The following is a 25,267-nucleotide window of genomic DNA, read 5'->3' as shown; positions in this document are numbered from 1 at the left end:
GAGTGAGATGATGAAAAAAATTTCCTTCTTCAAGCAGATTTTGTAAATTGAAAGGAATTCTAATTTCCCACGAATTATTTTATGTTGTCCTTCCTGAAGATGTGAAGTTTGAATGAAACCTTCTCAACATTCAAACTACCCACATATCTGCAAAATTTTGAAACTCAGCAGCTGTTGATATCATCTGATACTTGTCTTATGTTCAATATGTTTGTAGGCTCACAGAGAGGGGCCCTTACCTACTTTCACTCTTGCTGTTTGTCTTACATCCTTATTAGCTTTTCACAAAGTGCAATCATAATTAAATTCTAAAGCAAAGGATAAAGTCACCCAAATCATCGTCCAAATGACAACGGTAAGAATGACAATGTTACTCTGCTCTTCTTTAATTCCAGTTCGGCAGCATTTAACTCCCTGACCTCCTGCAGTTGTCAGTGCCACAGGCTGCTTAAACGCTGTGCAAGAACATTTCTGTTTTATTTGTTCTAAATTTACTGGTTATTAATTTCACAGTGTGACCTCCTATTCTCCTGTTAGTTGGTAGATTTCACTAGAGCCTTCAAAAAGCTAAAGATTTCCACCAAGCTACTTTCTACTTCTCTGTCTTTTCTGGACACTTTTGCAGTATGTAAAACTTCCTGTTTCTTTAACCATCCTTGTTACCCTTTCCTGAGATTTGTGCTATATAAGTATCCATGGTACTCAGAATTTATTTCATTCTTTTATTTTAATAAAAATTTGCATTCTCCTCAACCCCTTTCTCATTGTCTCAAGAATCTCACAAGAAGCTGCTTTTTTGTTGCAAAGGTTGTATAGTGAATTGTTTTTTCATGTTGTTGAGTAATGTAAAGCTTTTACTTGGTATTTCTCTCATTCACACAAAGTGGGGGATAGGGAATGACCTCTATTACACTGAAAACAGGAAGACAGTGGCAGTGTAAATTCATGTAGCCTAGGGTCACTGTAATTTCCTCCCTCTTTCTCTTGGAGTCATGAACCTCCTACTCCTGGACTAGATCTTAGAATTTAGAGGGAAAATAGTTCATTTATTCCTGCTCCAACTGATATCAGAACTGTATAGAATTGTTAGCTATGGAATCAGTAAATTTATATCTCAGCTCAGGATCTTACTAGTTTTCTGTACATGAGTGTAAGAATCTATAAACTGGACTTGCTTTGAGGAATTCCAGGCTCTGGAGGTTTTATGGCATCTGGGTTCTTTTCAAGCAGCTGCACCTAACTGTCTTCCAAAAAGACCACCTCTGCTCCAACCAGAAGCACTGAGGCATCAACTTGCAGTACTGCCAGCCCAGTCTTAATGAGTACACCATTCCTGGTGGCTTTTCAAAAGCTGGACTTCATCGTATTTACCACCCTACACTCCGTCCACAAGGCTATCGGGGATTTGTATGAGAGCTATTTCTTAAGAATGGTGAATACTAGGAACCAGATAAAAGATTGCAGAAAAGAATGACTACCAGTGGTTTCAGATTAGATATTCAAAATTTTAAAGGTTGCAAATAGGAGAGTCAAGCCAACACTTTTTCAACACAGAAAAAGCCCTTATTTGTTGCAAGCGCATGGCAATTGAGACAGAGCAGGAGGGAAAATTGAAGGCACTAAACAACCAGACAGTCACTAAGGGAGCACGTTCCTACAGGATGCCTGAGACTTCTTTCTGGAAGAGACTACCTTTGCTATAATAACTCCCTCTAAGACTTCTTGGAATTCTGCACCCTGAATCTTAAAATATAATGTTGAGGGACTTCCCAGGTGGTCCAGTGGTTAAGAATCTGCCTTCCAGGGACTTCCTGGTGGCACAGTGGTTAAGAACCCGGCTGCCAATGCAGGGGACACGGGTTCGAGCCCTGGTCCAGGAAGATCCCACATGCCGCGGAGCAACAAAGCCCGTGCACCACAACTACTGAGCCTGTGCTCTAGAGCCCATGAGCCACAACTACTGAGCCCATGTGCCACAACTACTGAAGCCCACGTGCCTAGAGCCCATGCGTCACAAGATAAGCCACTGCAATGAGAAGCCTGCACACTGCAGCGAAGACCCAACGCAGCCAAAAATAAATACATAAATAAATAAATAAGAAAAGCTAAAAAGAAAAGAATCTGCCTTCCAATGCAGGGGACTTGGGTTCGATCCCTGGTCAGGGAACTAAGATCCCACATGCCCCAGAGCAACTGAGGCTGTGTGCCGCAACTACTGAGCCTGCAGGCTCTAGAGCCTGCACACCACGACTAGAGAGAAGCCCACACACCGCAGCAAAGAGCCCGTGTGCCGCAACTAGGACCCGACGCAGCCAAATAAATAAATAAATAAAATATAAAAAACATATATATAATGTTGACAGCAATACATTTTATAATAAAATATTTCCTTAGGATAGTCTTATTTTGCAAATGAAACGTGCACATGCCATATACTCCACATACATACATGGCATTAGTATCGCAAGGAGCAGGCAGAATACTATAAAATGCTCCCTAAAATGTATGTCCTTCAAAGAGTGGGTTGTCAAAGTCATCTTCCTGTAAAAGAATTGCATGTAAGTGGTTTTGATTGTCCAAACTTATTTATATCTATTCTTTCCTGTTATTCTCACTATGTCATACCATTCTACCTCCAGCTTCCACAAACGTGGATGGGAAGGAAGGTAGTCTGTAGACGACTAAGGCAAGAAAAGTTTAAGTGACGCCCTTAAGGTAATAAAGGTGGACCAGGTTCTCCAAAATAGGATGTTCCAATTCTCCCCTCTTCTTTGCACTAGATGAGGACTTATCTTTAGGACTTCATTCCAAGTAGCATAAATTTACACCAAGCAAATAAAAATGGCACAAATATGCCATTTTCTTTCCAAAACACACCATGAAGACTATTTAATAGCGATTGCTATAAGCAGCTTCTTCAAGTTTCCAGGATTTCTGTTGGAAACAAATAAAAATGAATAGAGACATTGGTAAGATTCTGTCACATTAGGATTATTTTCAATTTGACTGATGGACTATAAATAAGAAGCAGCTATTAGTAATGCATCATTAAATTGGGGACAGTAGGGTTCTGTAGGAATAGGGTTGGGACCAGTGCTAAATGAAATGTCCAGATTAACTCCGTGATGGAAAAAGTAAATAGCTGTGAGCACCGAAATAGAAAGAACTGCAAGCACAATGGAAGATCTTAGGTGGAAAAAATTTAAATGGAATAAGATTTAATTTAGATTAATAACTTGCTCATGGGAAAGTAATTCCTATCTGAGTCATAACAAGCAAAATTATTCCAAAAGAAGAGTAAAGTAGAAAAAGGATTGACTGTAATGGTTAATATTTTCTGAGCATTAACAATGAACAAATCTTTGAAGAAACGTTTTAAGTTAAAACCAAGTCTTCAGAATTTTACCATTTTTAAATAAGCTACAAATTTTGGTCCCAAACTATGGTTTTATGCTCACCAGTTTGATAAAATAAATTACTGCCTGGGTGTCCCCATCCGTGACTTCAAATCACCTGATCAGTAGGTCCACCTTTATTTGATGCCTGGAGTTCAGATGACCCCCAAGGTTGATAAGATCAACTCTTTCGAAAGTCCAAACAAACGCATTGCACTTAGACCCCTCCACTTCAAAACAGAAAACAAAGAGCAGTGAACTAGTTCCAAGGGTGAGGAGTCTGGTTTCAGCTCTGGTATCATCATTCACAAATAAATGGCAAATACAAGACTGTAAACTTGGAAGCAGTTGATATTGCTTTTTTTGTTTGTTTTTTTTTAATATTCCAATGCACACAATTCACAAAAGATGCTCATAATGCTTACATAGTCAAGTCAAAATTAAGAAAACTCCATCTGATTGTTCGGCAATTTCGACAAAAAATGAAAATGAAAGTTTTAGCAGCATGCCATTAAGTCATGTGCCAACAAATCCACTTCTTTCTTCCTTGTAACTAGAACCATTTACTGGTTATTATGCCAGCATAGCCTCGGTTTCTATTCAGGGTGGAGCCGCAAACATGAAAATTGAACAGGGGCTAAAACTGGCAGGAAACTTATAAATTAAGTTAGCATATTCTTAAGAATGGTTTATGTAGTAAATATGACCAAGTATACCAATGGGGTTTTTTTTTTAAGACTCTCGCTCCTTTCTATGCATTCAAATAAATATCTATTAAGTACGACAATTGTATGACTACATGTAAAACTCCCCGGAATGGGGAAGAGCCACATCTCTAAGCCAGGGTTGCAGTGAGCAATTCTGATGCATGCAGAGCAGAAGGGGATCGGGCACTACAGGGCAGAGAGCTTTAATCAGTAAATAATCCATACAGTAAGCTGTCGTGTAACAAGGTGTAATAATTTCTAGCTGAACTTGTTTAAAGTTTTCATTCTTGGTATAAAATAGATGATGAAAAATTTTTAATATTAACATTTCTACATAATGCGCTTATGTAAATTAATAATACGTGATTATTTTTATCTAGTGTTCAAACCTCCAAAAAGTATTGGGGTTGAAAAATTATCATTTGAAATCTTTATGAAAAACTAGGTACTGATATTTAATTTTATAACTGTCCATAGCACTCTCCAGTGCCAGCCCTTTCTGATGTCAGTGAACAAAATTTACTGAAGTATAATTTCTCAGAATTTTCCTTGGCAACAAATGACTTTAAGAAGTTAACAATAGTACCGTAGTGATGTTGTTTTGGATGACTTCAGCTCACTGCACTGAAACTGGACTCTTGGACAATTTTCACTGACAGTTCAGCCCAAATTCTTGTACCTCAGGTGTCATCAATAATTATTGCAGGGCTTCCCTGATGGCGCAGTGGTTGAGAGTCTGCCTGCCGATGCAGGGCACACGGGTTCGTGCCCCGGTCCGGGAGGATCCTACATGCCGTGGAGCAGCTGGGCCCGTGAGCCATGGCCGCTGAGCCTGCGCGTCCAGAGCCTGTGCTCCCCAACGAGAGAGGCCACAACAGTGAGAGGCCGCGTAACGCAAAAAAATATATAATAATTATTATTATTATTGCAGGATAATGCTCCTGGATATCAAGGCATTTGAATGTCTCGATTAAACGTTTCCATCCAGAGAGTTCAAAATTGATTAAGCCCATTGTAATTTTGTGGAGGTGCCCCTAAGTTAGCAAAAAGGACTTACAGAAAATGTGCCTATACGATAGGTTTTAAAAAATTATTTTCCTCTCTAAATTTCACTGCAATGTCAGAAATATACTCTGTGGGTATACATAACGTTGACTTCAAAGTAAATATTTTGGCACGGCTGCTTGCTTGTTTTCTGAGGACATTTAGTGCACCTTAAGGTAATAATCGTCAGGTGTCAATTCTCTCAGGCACTATCTGAGAGGATGCTTTGAGCGTGACACCACAAGCTGAAACAGGCACATCACCGTCCTGCCTGTGTTGTATCTTCACTCCATGTATAACAGACTCCTCACAGTGAAGGCAACAGAAGCTTGAAAAGAAACAGAAATGACTAGATCTGTTACTGAGCTCATACTGCTCGCCACACAACAGGCCAATAAATCGAGAGATGAGTTGCTGGGGCAAGGAACAGAGGCTTTATCCAGAAAGCCAGCGGACTGAGAAGATGGTGAACTAGTGTCCCAAACAACCATCTTCCCTGTATTAGATTTCAGGCTTCTTTTATACTAAAAGTGGAGGGGTAAGGTCCAGGTTCCGGTCAGACTCCAGAGGGGATGTGCTAATTTCTTCCTTCCTGCAGCCATTCACAGGTGGGCTTGGCCAGGATGTTTCCTGTGAGCTAAACAAAGGTATTTTAGCTTAAGGCTCATTACCTGGAAGGCAAAGTTCCCAGAGATGGGCCATTATGTATAATTTAAGCTTATAGGCAACATCCCTTTAGCGACTAACTTCTAATAGAATACAAAGGTTCTTCCCTGTTACAGATCCAAGCATCCATGGATTGCAGACTTCTCATATTTAAACTCTTCTTACCTGTTTGTAAATTCAGTCATTCAAAATGGTTTGTATTGTGGGGCTCGCCTCTGATTCTATTTACTTAAATATTATTTACATTTACGTTAAGTTCCCTCTACTATTTCAAAGAATAGCATGATATGAGAGCCTTTGATGATACTTGATGTAATGAGGTCATCAAACAATATTTGAAAGCAACTCGCCCACAATATGGAAAATGCAATTTCAGGATATGTTCCAAAGAAAGCCACATTAAGAAGTAGTGGCGTAGAGTATAGGCAGAGGGTGATATATTTTATATCTACTGTGTATAGATGCAAAATAAAAACACATGGGAGATACTCTTATAGGATTAGGAATATCCCCTCGCAGTGTTTGTTGTGAGGTCCTTCATACTCAAGATGACACTGAGCAGATAGATAGGCCCAATCGGTCTCTGGATATAAAAGTCACAAAAAATAGTATGATCCAGTGTATAAATATGATTATGGACAGTCCCTGAAAGGCATGTATTCCTGGATCCTAAAAAAATCTGGTTGGCAGTTTTAAAGAATCATTTTGTAGCTCCAAAGTGTCAAGTTCAGGAACACATACGAAAAAAATTCAAGAAACATGAATCAAAACTATTGTTTCACATCACAATGATTAGCAAAATGCACATTTCTAAGTCTAAGTTAATTTGCTTTCTTAAATGAGTAAAAAAAGAATTGCTTCTTGTAAGCCTGGATCATGTATCTTACATCATAGTGACTGACTACAGGTCTTGCACTTGGTAAGTGCTGTTTCCCCAGCGTAGAAAGTATTTGTACTTTCAAGGAAAATATCTACAGTGTCATTCAATATGACGGGTGAATTCTTGTTTTCATGATCTATCTATCTGGACTTTCTGAGTGTGACTCCAGAGCCCTCTTTTTTGCCCTCCTTCCTTATTGGATTATGAGCAGCCCAGGCAGGTCTCATGATGTCATAAAATCAGGCAGTAAGCATGTAATGCATCATAGATACTTCTTTATATATTACAGACATTTGAAGATTCATTAACTAAGATAATCACGTGAGAGTGACTAACACAGGGCCTGACACAGAGTCAGACCCTCAATAAAAGTTCATTTATTTCCTTCACTTCTTCGCACCCTCCTTCACTCAGTCTGGCTGTCTGTCTGTCTGTCTGTCTCTCTCTTGCCTCTGCATTGCTACATTGGTGGAGACAGTCTAATCTCTTCATGATGGAATGAACGTGATCATCAGCCTCACTTGTGGAATTTGGGATCCGTAATGTAGCATCTGTCTGGGCTCTACTTTTTCTAGTTGCATAATGGAGAATTCACTGTCTGACCCACTGTTTTGCAAGGGGAAGTTGCAAGGATCAATAACATAATAGACAGGCTTTCCCTCTGCATATTCTTTAGGGGTTTGTGACCTTTAAATATTTCATATATGCTTCTCCAGAGTCCACAATAATGCCTGTGAGGTTATACAGTACAGTTCAAGGATGAGTTCACATCTTACAACATCAGATACATATACAATTTAGGAATCTGTATGCAAGAAAAAAATGCCAATGCTAACTTAGGTCCAAAAGTGAATCTTTCTATAGGATAAGAAAGAAATTATGACAAATTACAAGGACTAAAGGCCAACAAGCACCATAAATGTCACAAAACCCAGAAAAATAACATAATGGTTCCATTCATTAACTGTCTAACATCTCCCCTAAAATACCACTTTTTGGCTGCACACTTCTTTATATGCCTATTTTATAATAGAAGAAAAAAAGTGCATTCTTTTATATAGCATGGTTGTCAGAAATTGTTTTTTACTATCAATAGTTTAGAAAAGCTTCAGTCCATTTTTCTCTTCAATGACAATTTTGATGTGTTGCATCATCTGGAACCACCAGACTCCATCAAGACAAGGCATATCAGATGAGCTAGAACAAAATCCTATACATTAGGATGTAAAAACAAGTGACACCACATGGTCATACTCATTGTTCGGAGCCCCATTACAGGCTTGCAGCTAAAAACACAGGAGTTCTTAAATGCTATTTTGCATGATTCACATCAAAAAAGGAAATTAATGGTGCCTTATTTTACAATTGCAGAAGCTGTTTAATCAAGTAGGATATTTCATTTTGACCAGATTTCAATGAGAATGGAATTCTCCACTTACAATTCTACACATCTAGGGATTGGAAGGATATCCCACAAACTAGTTCTGGCTCTTTACATTTAAAGTTTTTCTCTTTTTCTTCCATGACCTACATCCTCTGGTACCATAGGACAAGTCAATATTGCAATCTGACTTCTGTCTCTACACCCTTGGTAATGACCCCGGGTGAGCTGGTAAAGTGGACAGTAAGAGAACTCAGGGTTATCTATTCCGACCCTGGGAGGGCGAGAAAAAACCTAACTACACATAAAAGCAACTGTGAAACACATAAATAACCCCCTAGACCCAAACCAGGTGTATAGCCAACTGAACTCTCCCTTCAGCCAGATTCTCCAAAATGTTGATCCACCACTACCTTCATATCAGGGGAAGTCAGAAGGCAAACAGAGCAGACATGACTGATTATGGTGAAAATGATTTAATTTGGCAAATTTTCCAAAAGCATGTGAACACATTCCTTGAGCGTCTCCCTTGGAAGGGATACATACACATGTGGGACCCAGAAGTGTAAAGCTTCATGAACTTCATGGTGAATCTGCCTCTAGTACAGATTTGAGGTCAGACACACTAAGATCAATCCTTTCCTAGTTTTATGGCATTCACTAAGTCCCTGAGCCAATCCAAACCTCAGTCTCTTCATCTGGAGAATAGATATGATAAAACTTGTCTTATATGATTGGTGTGATGTTTAAATGAAAATTTATGTATATAAATTTCATATTCTAAGCACTCAATAATTGGCAGCTATGTTTATTAGTAGATTAAATGCTCGGAATTTGTCACCCCTTATAAGATAACAAAACACTGCACTATTACCTAAAATAAAGCTTTGGTTTCCAACACCTACCATCCTACATCTGTTCATTTACTTTATTCTCCTATCCCAGAACACACCCTTCTGTCATCTTCTAATTCAAACCCTATGTGTGTATGCTTACAGACCCAGCTGAGATCTTGCCTGTTCTTTCTAGTTTTTCAGATTTTTAAGCACTTGTTGCTAAGTTTATTCTTTGACGTTTATAGCAGCACTGTCCAATAGAAATATGAGGTGGGTTATAAGGTGCATCTGTAATCTTAAATTTTATATAGTCAGGTTAAAAACCTATAAAGAATTAAAGCCAGGTGAAATTAATTTTAATAATATTTTAATTTAACCTGATGTATCTAAAATATTATTTTAACATGTAATCAATATTTTAAAATTATTAATGAGATATCTTGCATTCCCTTTATCATACTATGTGTTCTAAATTCAGTGTATATTTTACAATTATAGCACATTTTTTAAAAACATTTATTTATTTATTTTTGGCTGCGTTGGGTCTTCGTTGCTGCGCACGGGCTTTCTTTAGTTGCGGTGAGCGGGGGCTACTCTTCGTTGCGGTGTGCAGGCTTCTCATGGCTGTGGCTTCTCTTGTTGCAGAGCACGGGCTCTAGGCACATGGGCTTCAGTAGTTGTGACTCGCGGGCTCTAGAGCACAGGCTCAGTAGTTGTGGCGCACAGGCTTAGCTGCTCCACGGCATGTGGGATCTTCCCGGACCAGGGCTCAAACCCGTGTCCCCTGCATTGGCAGGTGGATTCTTAACCATTGTGCCACCAGGGAAGTCCCATTTATAACACTTTCAACTCACAATAACCAGATTTCTTTTCTTTTAATTTATTTATTATTGAGGTAACATGGCTTTATAATACATGTTTCATGTGTACCTTATATCTCTATTCTTGATACACTACAGCATGCTCATCACCAAAAGTTTAGTTTCTATTCATTACAGTACCGTACAGATGATCTCCTTTACCCATTTCACCCTCCTCACCCTCCCACTCCTTCCCCTCTGGTAATCACTACCCTGTTCTCTGTATCTGTGTGTTTGTTTTTGTTCGGCTGGGTTTGTTCATTTATTTTGTTGTCTTGCTTGTTTGCTTGCTTGTTTGTTTTTTATATTCTACATATGAGTGAAATCATATGATATTTGTCTTTCTCCATCTGACTTATTTCACTTAGCATAATACCCTCAAGGTTCATTTATGTTGTCACAAGTGTCAAGAGTTCATTATGGCTGAGTAATATTCATATATATATATATATATAAAATGTATGTATATATCACATCTTCTTTATCCATTCACCTACTGATGGATGGTTAGGTTGTTTCCATATCTTAGCCCACAATAACCTCATTTCAGATGCGCGATAGCCATATGTAACAAGCGCCTGCCATATTGGACAGTGCATGTCTAGACCATGAATAGTTTGCAGCATACTATTTAATATGTGCTTATAGAACACTATTATGTTTGCTGGTCTTTCCTGTGTGTCAGTCCTTTTCCAGCTAGTCTTTACATGCTTTGAAGAAAAGAATTCCCCTTAGAGTTCTGTATCTTGGGATGCAGTGCCCAAACACAGTGGTCATTCAGTAAGTTTTGCTGGTCAACAATTTGAATGCATTTTAAATCCCAGAAGGAAAAAAATGCCACGGATAATGTGATTTTTTTCCACTTGTGCTACATTTATTGCTCCATAAGTGTTGTTTATCCCAGGATGTAAATTCTCAGAGTATGAGGAATAATGCCATTTGCAGTCCAGTATTAATAAATCTGCTTTGGCCTTAGTGTGAATAATGTAAAATGCAAAAACAAGGGGGAATAATGTACGTGGTAATGCTTTGCTTATGGAGTAAATGATCATATTAAGGTGTTTCTAGGTACGAATGGAGAGTAATATAATCTCACCACCACATCTAAAAGTGGGGCTCCAGTTTTCCAAATGTTTACTTACCACAAAAAATAGTAGTTCACTTTTGATTTGCAACTCTGCTGTGGAAGGAGAAGTAGCTTTCAAGGCACAACAAGGGAAGTCATACCCAATGGCGTACCACATCTAGTGTGCTACATGACCCTCAGGTCTTTCCGCAAAACTTTGAAACTTTAACATGGTAAAGAATTTGTCTCACCCTGGGCAAATTTTTTTAAATTCGGATAAGAATCAAGTTATTTAGAATAAATATAAAAGACTTTCACACCATATAAAGCCATGTTGCAATAATAGTGTAGACTCATGTGGAAGCTAGATTTACAGACATAGTCTTTGTTTCGTATGGTCGCGTAAGAAAACACAGTTTATAATATGGAAAATTTCCAAGTTACGATGAAAGGAGCAGAGATTTTTTAAAAGGTATGACTCATCCAGTGAATCACTAAATATCCTGGAAAAGGGTATTTTGTCATTTTATAGTTATATTGGCTAAAAAAACCCACAAAACCTTGAAAGTATATCCTGATTATCAGGTTGACAACAGTCAGTGCTTTCCATATTATATTACATTATTTGACTGAAAATGTGTTTTGTCTTATTTCTTTTTCAGTATGTAATAAAGATAAGGCAAAGTAGAACACTCCAAAAAATGTACTGACGTCTGCTCTCATGTTGAAAAGCTGCCTCCCAAACTTATCCTATGAAATATGGTCATAGACTTAACAACTAAAGGTAACCTTAATTACTTCTCAATATTGGAGCATTTCATTTTATTTTTTGAAGCGCTGATACAGAGTGTATTGAATCGATTTTTCTATTTTAAATTGAGATCACATCTACATACTATTTTGCTCGTCTTCATGGGTACATTACTTCTAATGAGTGTAGACTTACAATAATTGGGCTCAATCACACAAAAACACACGCACACACTCACACTAATTGTTTTAAAACAGTAGTGCATAAATTATACTCCTCCTATAAAGCCAGCTTTGATTAAAACCTGTTCGTTTCAAAGCCCAGTCTGATTTTGAAGATGAACCAAGATACATACTATATGATTCTAAAATCTGTTCTAGCCATTTCCTATGATAGTTTTCCTATCAAAATCTTAACAAAAGCCTTGAGCAAATTCCACATTCTCCATCAAGCCTTCCTGAACAGAGACTCCTCTTCATTCTCTGAATTCTCTTAGAAACTTCCATGTGCACTCAATCGTGGTATGTATCGTAATCTTCTACTCATTATCGTTCTTTTTCCACGTGCCTCCATCCGCGCTCTGCAATACAATCATAAGCTTCTTAAAGCATAGGCCATGTCTTATCCATCTCCTGTAGCTCTCAGCAGAGCCTTGAATAACTATTCAATAAATGTGCTAGAAATCATGATGATTTTGATCATGATTTACAGGAATATCATTCAGCAGACCAGTGATATGTTAAAGCCATGTCATCCATTTTGAACATACAGTAAGAATTTTATATTTCTATCTATTCCAATTCCATCCCTTGACTATCTTTTTAAATAAAAATCCTTAATGTTTCATCAGCATTTTCCTCCCCAAAACTCAGGTTGAATTTATTTTAAAAAATTAAAAATAAAATCCGACGAGTCTAATCACATTCTAGCATCAAACAAAGCTTTTTCTCCCTTACAGTTATATTTTAATGTTTTTTAGTGTCTAACCATGTTAAGATTCCAGTGTACAAATACATATATACTGTGGGTTTTTTCCAAATTTAATAATATCCTAAAACCTAATTTTGTGTATTGGATTCATTTAAAATGTGGTTGCTACCCAACAATTTTGGAGGAAACTATATTACATCAGACGTAACATTTAAACTAAACCCAGAAGTTAAGACTATAAATAAGAAAGACAGAATGACTCCAAATAAGAAGCATGAAAGCCAAAGGAAGTTAACATGCAGCACAAACTCATTTGGCCTCATGAACACGCCACTCAATGGATGCAACTGTGAGAAAATGAAGCGTGTGAAATGCACTGACCAAATGCAAGTGTTGTGTCCTTACTGATGCCAGACTATAGAAATGGCTCAAGACTAAGAGGCCATCGATGAGAAGAAGGCTTGGATTAACTGTGGCCTTGAAGGTACCCCTGGAAAGTGAACAGCACTCAGTTGTGGGAGGTGCATTAACCTCTTCAGACCACTAGGGTTCAAAGTGTTCTATAAGGGGTAATTTATTAAATGGGTCCTAATTGCTTGTTAATGTACCTTCCAAAAGTCACTTCTCTATGCTATGATTAGGCCTGGGATTTGCCAAGTGCTGTCATTTTCTTTGTAACTCCATAATGGAACTCTAGGAAGTGGGAAGCTGACCCATCAGACAGCTACATATCTAATCGGGGTCCAGAGTCCTACCAGCAAAGCCAGGCAACATTTCATTTAACCCTCCAGCGTGTAAACACAGAGACTCAAAATTGATACACCTTGTAGTAAAATATGCCTTTTACTAAATGCGTATACATTTAAATAGAATATGGATAACTGGTTTTATGGTTTTGAAAAGAGAGACACATTTTTAGGATTTGTGAATTTGTCCATTTCACTAAATTCTTTCTTGAAAATATAAAAGTAATCATGCTTTTTGTTTTCACCATCTACAAACAAATTTTCTTTTGGCCTTGTTGTTTCCTATGAAAGCCAAACAATGTGACTTTCTTACTGGGTTCCAACACAAAATTGCATCTGTTTTCACCAGTCATGCATTCGGTATCACTGATACACATCAGGACCACTTGGACACTGGCTTTGTTAATTAGCAAGGCCAGCAGAGGGAGTGCAAGAGCATTGTTACAAAAACAAAATCAAAAAAATTTTAAATGATAATAACAACTAGAAGTAGAAAATCTGAAATTAAACTACAGAGGATAAGACAGCAGAATCTAAATATGGAAGCACCTTGGTAATATCACAGAGGGAATAAGCTAGAACTGAAGAGACAGGGCTGAGTCACTGCCATATTCTTATTATATTCATGAACTCACCAAATATAGCTGTGCCTCACTTTTTTAGTCTTGAAAATGGCTAGCACAGGAACTTCCATTAAGAAAGGCTTTTGTCCTCCTTATGAAAGAGTGATTACTTAAAGGTTGAGAATTATTGTCACAGGAAAGAAGCTGATGCCATTTCTGTCTTTCAGGGCTGTGGGTCATTTCTTAGATTTGACCAAGATGAAAAACACCTGGGTAGCATCCCCTCATGCCCTAAGAACAGAGGTTTGACTTGATCATGGAGTTAGACATACATCTTTTTAACATGAATAAATAAAAATGATTAAGTTTCAAAGTAGCATGGGGATGCCTTTTCACAAGAGAGAAATTATATATTCTAATCCCATACTTTGTTTTACAACTCCTATTTCCAGACTATTTAAAGAAGCTACACATTTTCCAAACATGTTTTCAGACTATTTGTTACAATGGAATTGTTTCAATCCACCACTCAATGGTTTATGGTTATTAGAACTTCAATTTTACCCTTAAGGTAATGTGCTAGAATTGTGTTTTCCAGAAGTCTCCAGTTGCATTTCTTATGAGATATTTTGTGTAGCCTTCATAACCACTTTTTTCCAAAGTGCATCTTTGAAAAAACGATAACCAAAACAAGTCAGGCTTTATACCATACTGAGCTAAATAAAATCTTTCTTTGTTTTAGAAGTTTAGGATAATCTTGAGGATAGTGCAACTTGTCTGGAAGTTTGGCAGGGAAATAGTTTGGAAAGTAAATATTCAGTTCTGCTTTCTCCAGTAGATGTCACTTTCTGTACATAGGATATCAAGATATGTAAGATGCACAGTATTCCTTACAATGATGGCAAAAAATAACTTTGAGTTCCAGTCATATATAACAATTTTAAAGCTTTCATTGGTATTCTCTAGTGTTAGGAAACTTAAGAAATAGTAAAAGCAAAGTGAATGCTGTTATTTAACCATCTTACCTATTTCTGTTTAGCCTTAACAATGGCCATTAAGCATAACATATGATATAATATTGCTAGTGCCTTTTCAACAGTTCAAGAAAGCTAAGTATTATCCCACATCACAGCATAAAATTAATTTGCCAAAAACAAACATGGTTCCTGAGTAAATAAGCAGTCATTAATAATACACTGCATACTTACCAAGAACCTAATTAAACCTGAGTTCACCTAACCTATTATGATTTTAAATGTTATTCTTCCTGTTCCACTATATCATTTTGATATTCACATCAGCTCCATGTGTCTGAGGGATAAAATATGATTCTCTGAAGTGTTTCACTATACAGCAAGAAATATCAGCACTAGAATGAGAAAGAAGGAAGGAAAGAAAGAAAGACCTTAAATCGCATTTTTTTTGCGGGGGGAGGGTACGTGGGCCTAACTGTTGTGGCCTCTCCCGTTGCAGAGCACAGGCTCCGGATGCGCAGGCTCGGCGGCCATGGCCCACGGGCCCAGCCGCTCCGCGGCATGTGGGATCTTCCCGGACCGGGGCACGAACCCGTGTCCCCCGCATCGGCAGGCGGACTCTCAACCACTGCGCCACCAGGGAAGCCCTTAAATAGAATTTTTGTGGCATCCACATGTACAAAAATGAAAATCAAATTATGGAAGAATATTAATAGTTAGAATTAGGAATTAATTCTTCCTAAAATACTTTCCAAAATGCTCTTTGCATTTCTAAACGTAAGCTTCATTATGCTGTTCTATTTGTATTACAACGCAGTTGAATTTGAGTTGCTTTAATAGATGACTTTGAAATGACAGAGGAGAGTACATTTTTGTTTCTTACTGATCCAGTCAAGATTTTGCTTATACCTACTGTTAACTTGAAATAATAGAAAAGGCTGCAGAGGCTTTTTAAAATGTTGACGTCTGGGTCACATCTGATTCAGTTGTTGTATTGACAAACGTGATTTGATAATTGTCAAATTAAGCTCAAGAGAAAATTAGTTAAACAATTACTTTTATTTGTAGATGCTTCAAACAAAAGATATGAAGTGTAGTAGCAAATAATGATAGGGTGCTAGAAACAAAAATGTCCTGAGAAGGCAACATGGGCATGTGGCTTTTACAAAACAAAGGAATCTATCTGGTCATCAAAATAAACAACATCCAAAATGGTCTCTTTAGGTTTTAAATATTTTGTGCAGAGAGTAAACCCAAAAAGCTCGATTCTTATCTGAGGTAGAGATTTCTTGACTTGTTAACTGGGAAGTTCTGCTACCTTTCTTGTGTATACTTGGTTAAAACAAAGAGATTATAGGGTTTGGGGTAATAAAAGGATTTAGAGGCTTTCACCTTTAGGCTACTGATTCAACTCCAGTTCAGGTTAAAGAAACCAAAAGTCATGAATGTTCCCAGGCCATAGAGTTTACTTCCAATTCCGCCTAAATTCGGATCCCACTTCATAATAAAGCCTAAGGCATTTTTCAACTACTCAGAGAAAACATTGTTTGAACAGGAAGAATAGAAACAAACACATAGTAATGACTGAGGTGAATTCCTGAGGAAACAGACCACTGGTAACTCAGCTGAGCATTTTCAAGAAGAATGGTGTCACCTCTGCATTTCCAGTCTTATATTAGTATTGATCAACAAATAAATGCTAATCTAGAATTTTGAAAGGAAATCATGCCACAGTAATTATCTTGAAAACCAAGATCGCTGGTTGATAGCATGTGGCTGAATTACTATGCTTTGATCTGAACTCAGGGAAGAGCCATGCAAAACATACACCCTACAGCCAGTTGTGGGTAGTCTTTTCCTGTGTTTTACACAGGCTGTTCGTACCACCAGTCCTATTCAAACAAGAAGTCTCTGGAAGAGTAGAAATTCCTTAGCACCATGCCTATGTCTTTTTCTGTTTTTATACTTCCCTTTTCCCCATAGTACTTAATGCCCTATTTATTAAATAGATTGGAACAGAAAACTCAGGGCACTGAGAAGTAGTCAGTTGCTTAATTCCACAGCCCTAATATTTTTAAAATTAGGATATCATTACTATTATTTGTACCATGTTATATAATTCTTTCCTGTAAGTGATTTATCAAAGAATAAATGAATTAAAAATAAGATTTATAGCAGACATGTAAGATACATAAGTAAATAAATAAGATAGACATGTATTCTTCTTCCCTCTCTTTCTCCATAGATAACATTATCCTGAATTTTGTGTTAATCAGCCCCTTCCTTTTCTCTCTGTTTTGGAATAATATAAATGCTTCATGAGGATTTTGAGTATTGACTATTTGTTTAGAAAAATACAATAAAACATTTGAGAAAATTGATGCATATAAGCAATTTTGATCAGTTAAATACGTTTATTCGATCAAGATGGTCTGTATTATTAGACCACTCAATTACAAAAAAATCAAAATTTTGTGGAGTGTAAGAATGCTTCTGTCTGCATATATCACTAAAATCTATACAGTGCTCTGTACATAAATTGTACTTTTAGTAAATGATGCTTTCAAATCATATAGTAAAAAAAACTTTAGATTCCAGAAAGGATTTCTAGGGAAATGTGTTATATATCCTTTTATGTAGGCTTAAAAACCTTTTTTTAACCTGTAAGGTTTACAAGATCCCTCATCCAAAGATGGGATCAGCGTCTAGATGACTGATTACACTTCTGAGTAAACTATTAAGGAGAAGATTCCTCAAATTACCTAGCCACCCCACCAGCCCTGGCTCAAGATGTGGAGATGAACAAGTCCTAAAGGGGTGTGGAGGGTATGTCCTCGGGGTCCCCTGTGAGGAGGGGCTGGAGAATAATAGCATGAGACCAGAGGATCCCTGAGGCATCCTGCCCTTTCATCTTCCATCTCCTTTCCTCCTGCATTCCTAAGTGGACTCCAGGCCCAGTCCACCACCAATCATAGCAGAACCCAATTCTGTCATTACTCAGCAGCACCGTAACTCCGAGTATGTCCCTGCTTCTTTTTTCTTTTCCAGAACATCTCCCCTGGGCACACGGGCACATCCCATCTTTGGATCTTGTATCAACACCACCGACCTTGGAGGTACCTTTTTACAATTTAAGATGGGACATTCATTGAGCATTAAAGAGATTTTAAGTCAAAATTTACCAATAAGGGATAGCTTATTTTTATTTTAAATGAAACATTAGGTGATAACTTAGATTTGTACTAAAGTTAGAGCATCCTAAATTCACATATATTATCAGCATGGGTGTTCTTGAATTTTGTTTAAAGTTACTGAGAAGTATCCCAAGCCAGAACCCTAAAACAGGACAATGAGACATTTAAGGCATTGGCTGTTAAAATTGTGAACAAACCCTTGATAGATTGATTACCTAACGGCAAGTATGACAAGGGTGGCCACAGATTTAGGAATAGCATTACCACCTCAGTAAAAAATAAACATGAATCTTACTAATTATTAATTTCATTGGATTTAATATTAGTGGATTAAAGTCTTGTGTAATAATCTATTCAATACATTTCAGAAGTATTTTGAATTTCTTATCCTTTAGTTTATCTCACTGCCACACTTATTCCCTACTTTTTTTTTTTCCTGCCACCACCTCACAAACTAAGTCCTCAGGCTCTCTTTTGCTTGAACTGTTTTCCGTGTCTTCAAAGTTTATTTTATCCTTCAAATTATTTTCTATGGTACTATGAGACAAAACTTTGTAAACTAGAGTTCTTTTTTTGCTTCTCTTTTGATGAGTCCTAATTTTCCATGGAAATAATTCAAACTCTTTAGTATGGTATGTAGTAAGTCTTCTACTTAATTTTCCAGCCTTCTCCCCAACTACTGCAAAATCTATATAATTTCTGTATCTAATGTAATCTTCTTCATGTACCATGAAATCCCCTTCACCTATGATTTTCTATCTTGCCCTTGTCTCATTCTGGATTTTTGCCTGAAATCCTACTGCTCCTCCAAATCAAAGTACAGATTCTATGCGCAATCCTTCCATTAATCCCAAATCCTTAGAGCTTCCAAAGCACTTTGGTCATGCTCATATTACAGCATTAATCATGTGCTGTCTCACATGTTAATTAAGAAGGTTATAGGTCTTATTAACTCCTCTGCTCCCTGGATGAGGTTCATGCATGACACCCCCTTAAATGTAAAATACCACACAATCAGCACAATATTTGTTGCATTAAATTGAAGGTTGAATATAGATGTCAAAAAAAGAGGACCACTATCATTGTTTATGAAGGTATTGAAAGAAAATTATTTTAGTGTAATCATAAGGAAATTTGTTGTAAATTTACTACTCTTCACTTTTTCAAAGAACATTCATTTTGAGTATTTCAAATCCCAGGACTAGTTCTGTACTGAGAATTCAAACATAGCTCATACCCAGTCCCCGCCTTCTAAAAACTCAAGACCAGGGCACTTCCCTGGTGGTCCAGTGGTTATGACTGCATGCTTCCAATGCAGGGGGTGTGGGTTCGACCCCTGGTCGGGGAACTAAGATCCCACATGCCACGCAGCATGGCCAAAATAAATCAATAAATTTAAATAAATAAATAAATAAAAGCTCAAGACCTAACAAGGAAGCCAGTCACACAAGTACAATTAACTATTGATATAATAACAATGCTATAAGTATCCCAGAAATGTTTGAAACAAGATGCCCTAAAAGCACAAAGCAATTAATTCTTGAAGAAAGGAGGTAGTAACAGGTTGTGGACCACCTAAGGATCTCTGATGTGGACCTCGAAAGAGAAACAGCACTGGACAAATGACGGAGAATCCACACTTGGAAGAGGCATGTAGGTGGTACATTCCTACATTCCTTCCATTTTGTCTTTTCTAGGCCTCCCTTCTTTAAAGTTTTAGGGACTTTTAAAAATAACCTCTATTTAAAAGGAGAAGTCACAAGCATGAAAATTCTTGCCACCTCAATATTCACCGGAACAGTTATGGAACAAATTGGTTGCAAATCAAATTAGCAAATCATAAAGCATCTTGGCAATCATTATTTTTTTAATTCAATGTTTTCAAATTTTCTAAGTCATTTCCCTTTCCTCAAATTAAGTTTTGCTAAGGTCTATATGCAGTTGAGGAAAAAAGTGCTGGTGTTTGTCCTGAGTTCCACCAGCTAGTCTTCCCTCCCCCATCAAGACTTGCTGATTTCTCACAGACCTAGGAATTTAGAGGCATGGTTTGAAAATTGCTGCTTCTAGACCAGCCACTTCCCTTATAATTGAGGAAACAGAGATCTAAAGAATATGAAGTACCTTGTACAAGTTCATAGCAGCAGTTAGTGGCAGAATAGGATATAGAAGTCCCTTAACTGCCACTCCACTGCTCTTTCAAGATAAAATTAGTTCTATTTACATAGCAAAATGAGCATGAGGTCCAACAGTCTCCCAAAGTGACATTTAGGACAGAGAGAGACTCTTTTTCATGATAAGACAAGACTTCATTGGAATTCAGTAAGTCGGTGTTAAGTAATTCAGAATCAATGCTAAGTCTTTTATTTTATTCTATCTTTCCTCCATTTTGATATTGAATTATGAGAAATGACAGCTCCCAGGCCCTCTAACTTCTTGATCCTAGACAAGGGAGATGGTTAAAGAAATTCATCTTAGTGATGGCACTGACTAGTCAGGCACTTTCCTGCTGTAGAAATCAAAGTTTCATGTATTATCTCCCCTAGTTTAGAAAGGCAAGAAAATACAAAGACCAAATGATTTTCTTTTCATCACATAGATTGTGAGGAAGGAGAACAAAATGTCTAGATTCCTTGACTAGTGCAGCATGTTATGTTTTACTTTAGAGATTAAGTGATTTTTATGCATATATACATACTTTGTTATATATATTTTGTGTGTATATATATAAACATACACATATATGAAGAAGGACTTAATCAAAATAATAAAATATATATGTGTTGTAAATTATCCTCCTTGTCCAGAAAGGTTAGTAAAACTTTGACCTAATGGAACTAAAATAATGTTGGAACTATATAAAGGAACTAAATAGATGGACCTACAATAAAAGAAACATATGTGTTTTTCTGTATAGACCCCTGCTGATGGGAATCATTAAATAAAATATTGTAGCTAAACAATTTGAAAGAAATGTGGATAATTTAAATAGCCTCATAATAAAACATGACAAACATTTGCTGAAAGGAGTAATGGAGATGCTTGTTTGTTAAGACAAATGAGTTAATAACTTTTGAGGGAAATTTTTAGCTGTAGAACCAAAATAACAAGGTATTGTTTACAAATATAATGCTAAGCTTGAGCTGAATCAAAACTGACAAATGATGATTTGCAGACTTCACATAAAGTCCTTAAAAATTACCAAGGCCATTGCTTTTGGAAGTTATGGATACTGTTGATTATTAATAGCACAGAAGTCATCTTACCTTCTTCCTAACAGAGCAGGGAATTGGAGACAATGCAAAATTCTCTCTTTCTAATTATACCATATCTGGATTTCACCTCTACAGTCTAGATGTCTGCCTGAAAGCATGGCCCAGCAAGAAGATGTAGATTAATTTTCTAAACAGACCACAATCCCCCAGCCTCTTCCAAAATTAGTGCTATTGTGTGCCACGATTTTCACATGATGTCACTAACTTCATCAATCATCCTGGAAAGCAGACAGAACACAATAAAGAGGCCGGCAGAGGAGGGTATCTTGAAGAAATACTTCATAACTTACAGATAGTAACCCCAATAGAAACTTCAGAGAAAAATTCATTGGAAACATTTCTGCTTTAAGACAGGCCCTGAACAATTCTTTAATTTGTAAGTCCTACCATTTTAAATATTTCTCCATATACATGCGATGTGTGCATGCACACACACACACCCCAAAAAGCCACTGGTATAAAAGAACCAATAATAAATTAGTAACTAGTTATTTGCTGAACAAAATAAAAACACCTTTATTTAAATTACAGGGTTGCCTATATTTTACATCTCAAATTATTTCAAAATATTCTTCCAAATTGTTCTCATACGTTGAATTCATCTGCTTCCTTCGAAGTAGAAAAACATTCGTTAAAACTATATGGTCTGCAATGGAAATGATTTTATCATGAAAGGTTTTAAGTTAAGCCATTCTCTAGTCATGTATGCTGCTAGATGATAATCTTTATTTTAGAGACCAACTCTGTAGGAATTGTTGTATATTGAATTCTTTTTATTAGAGCAAGGGGACTTCAGGCATAGTCTGAAACTCTGTCTCGGAAAAGGAAACTCTGTCTTGGTGGGGTGGGGGCGGGGAGTAAGATGTCCAACCACTTTCTGCATGACTGGTCTCCAAGTGCATGATGAAGTGGAAAAATATAACATACAAAAGGGATATTTATGTATCTTCCTTCTTCATCAGATACACAGTATTTTTTCTCCCATGTCACGAAAATTGTAACTGCAATTTACTAGTATATGCACAAATTGCTATTGATTTAGCGATGCATTTCTTTGATGTCTCTTGCCTTAACCTCATTTATAAAGCTGTTTTGCATTATTTCAAACTGTCAATGATTTGTGACTCATGAATATTCAAATCTAATTTGCACTTACCTTTTTGGTATGCATGCCTACTTGCAATATGTCTCTACATTTGCCCTTTTGTTTTTATCTGTGGATTGTTTTATTAAAATAATACTCCTTTAAAAGTATAGTAAGTCTGTTTAAAAACAACAGGAGTGGTTGATGATTGACTCTTCTTGGTCTCAGTACACTATCTCTATATTTTGCTACTTAGCAAGTTTAGTCATTCTGCAAAGATGTCTCTAGTATTAAAACAGCCATACTTTTGCTGGTTGATGTCAATTTCAGTGAGTTGTGTTTAGCTTTGCTTGGCTGTGTGTCTCTAGTAAAGAATCAACTATTTTTAGATGAATTTGAGCCTTACAAAGAAAGAAAGAAAAAGAAAGAAGGAAGGAAGGAAAGAAGGAAGGAAGGAAGGAAGGAAGGAAGGAAGGAAGGAAAGAAGGAAGGAAGGAAGGAAAAAAGAAAGGATTATTTCTGGTAGAAAAGCAAAAAGTTCATGCAGAATTGAGCCCTTCATGTCAGTGTGGATCAACTTTTCCACTTACCTTGTGGAATGCAAGAAATGAAACCTAATGCTCTCAAACACTAAAAAAAACCCTTTTAGATGTCTTTCAGATGATGATAGCTAAAAGAGACACCTAGGACTTTGTGGATTGCTGGCATGTCACTAGTGATTGAAGGTCCAAAACAGCAGAGCAGGGAGCCACCTGCCTATGGAATGGGCAGAGTTTCTTCTTGAAAAACCTGTTCAGGGACAAATGGAAAGTGTCATATGAAAAAAAGAAAAAAAAAAGGAGTAAAGAACATTTCTTTTGTAATTGATTTCTGGACTCAATTGTGATTTCTGAGAACATCCAAACAATGAAATGCCCTACTTTGCCAAAAAAGAAAAACATTTTCAAATATTTATTTTTTCATGCCAATAGCTAAAATAGAAAGAAGTTAATAATATTGACAATGCAATAGTTGGTGTTTCCTTAATTTGTGTCATGTTCAATTTCTAAACCACCTACAAAGCTACAAAGAAATTGTTGATCACCTATTGCCTTCCATCATGCAATAACGTTGTCCCCACATTCACGAAATGATGCTGCATAAAGTATGGCTGCGGGTCTTGGGGCAGCCTATCGGGCAAACAACATATTTTTCTTTTTACAAATTTCTCATTGTCCTTCAATTGTACATAGTCCCTCAAGAAATAGGATCTCCTTCCAAAAGCCACTAAATTTCTAACTAATCTCTTTTGTAGTCATTTTTTCACTTAGAAAACCAATTTTTTAATTACTGGGGAAATGTTTTGCTGCCATGATATTTTATTGTTTGTGTGTGTTTAAACAAATGTCCTTTATTTTTAAAAAGTTCATAGTTTTCCCACCTTTATAATTTTCTTTATGATAGTGATATCATTATTTCCTTCATTTTGAAAACCAAACATCACAGATTTGCTGGAACCCACAACAGGCTACCCAAAGTGACCCCTCAACAGTATGCTATTGTTGTTGATACATCTAAAAGGTTTATTACATCCTGATCTCTGACTCATGATCAGAGAACTTTGTTCTGGAAGATAGAAAAGTGTTAGGAACAAGGGTTCTCGCATTATGTTCCTCGATTCTACTACTAACTAACTGTGTAAATTAGAGTTGCCTAATCTCTGAGAGGCTTTATATTCTCGTCTAGGATGGGGAGAATAATAGTGTCTACCTTAGATTGTTGTGAGAATTAAATGAGAGTATTCAGATACAATGCTTACCACACTGGCTAGCCACTGGTCAGTGCTAAATACGGAACAGCTCTTCCGAAAGCCCAATGTTTGCCAGAAGTTGTACCTAGTTTCTGGTCAACTCTATTTTAAACTGAGAAAAAGTTGTCTTCCCAGAATCTAACCCTCTCCCTCCCACCCCACCCCCATTTTGTACCAGTAACACAGCTAAAGTGTTTGCTCCTACCTTCAGGACTGGGTCCTCCTCTAACCAGTAGTTGTTTCAAGACACCTGGTTAAGTCTTCTGCAAAGATGTACGGATGAGACGTGAGGGGAAGTTTGCTGGGGCCTTCTCAAATTTTTTGCACCCATCTTCCCACAACAATATCCAAAGAAAGAGAAACAGGCTCTCTTCCTCCGGGTTGTTGGGGGAAGATACGAGGCTCAGAACTGCTGAGGTCATCTGGCTCTCAGCCTGAGGATACATTTGATGCCCATAAGAGGGCAGAGCCAAGAGAACTGAAAGGAAAGAGAGACGGAGCCTGCTTCACTTCTTGCCAGTGACATAGCTTTATTCCCTTATTGCTCAAGCCAGTCTGAATTGGGTTTTCTGTTACTTGCAGCCAAAAACGTTCTGATTCAGAGAGGCAGCCAAAAAACAATGTATTTTACATATTAGCTCATAGCATGACACTCATTCACAGAGCAGAGCAGTCCAGTGCTTGGAATTTACATGAGTGTATAAACATCTTATAATCCCTCCTGCCTTTTCTAAGTCAATGTCCAAGCCACATCTCCACAACGTTTTTTTCTGTTTTGTGAAACAAGAAAAAAGATTAAAAGTGAATCCTCCAAGATTTCTCCAGTCTCCTGAACATCCAGCAGAATCCACAAAATGCTCTTTTTGCTTTTGTAAGAATAGAATTCAAGGCAAGTGTGCCACCTCTGGCTTGCTGCTGTAACCTCATCTCAGAGCCACAGCTTGCAGAATTTTAGTGCTTAAAAATGTTCTCAATCTTACATTCTTTGCCTTCTAGGAAACCACAACCCAAAGTAGAATGGCACCACATGCATCTAATTCAGTGGCATGAAGCCTAAGTGGAAACTATTTTATGATTTGTTACATGGTTTGATATTCCTAATTCTAGCTGACCAATTTAACCTGCCATA

The 25,267-nt window shown here is 37.2% G+C and overlaps 1 long non-coding RNA gene across 1 annotated transcript; it reads right to left on the bottom strand.

Moving 5' to 3' along the window:
* Positions 1-11,650: 11,650 nt before the first annotated feature.
* LOC113608148 (uncharacterized) lies at positions 11,651-24,473 on the bottom strand. The gene is made up of 3 exons (XR_003428223.1): positions 24,344-24,473; positions 22,940-23,138; positions 11,651-12,166 (listed from the first exon to the last, which is right to left on the bottom strand). It is a non-coding gene; the product is annotated as an uncharacterized LOC113608148 (long non-coding RNA).
* Between the last annotated feature and the right edge of the window lie 794 nt (positions 24,474-25,267).

The sequence above is a fragment of the Aethalodelphis obliquidens genome, unplaced genomic scaffold (genome assembly GCF_003676395.1).
Source record: "Aethalodelphis obliquidens isolate GAN/ISIS:26980383/991018 unplaced genomic scaffold, ASM367639v1 scaffold51, whole genome shotgun sequence".
Taxonomy (NCBI): domain Eukaryota; kingdom Metazoa; phylum Chordata; class Mammalia; order Artiodactyla; family Delphinidae; genus Aethalodelphis; species Aethalodelphis obliquidens.
This window is presented reverse-complemented; position numbering and strand designations above follow the sequence as displayed.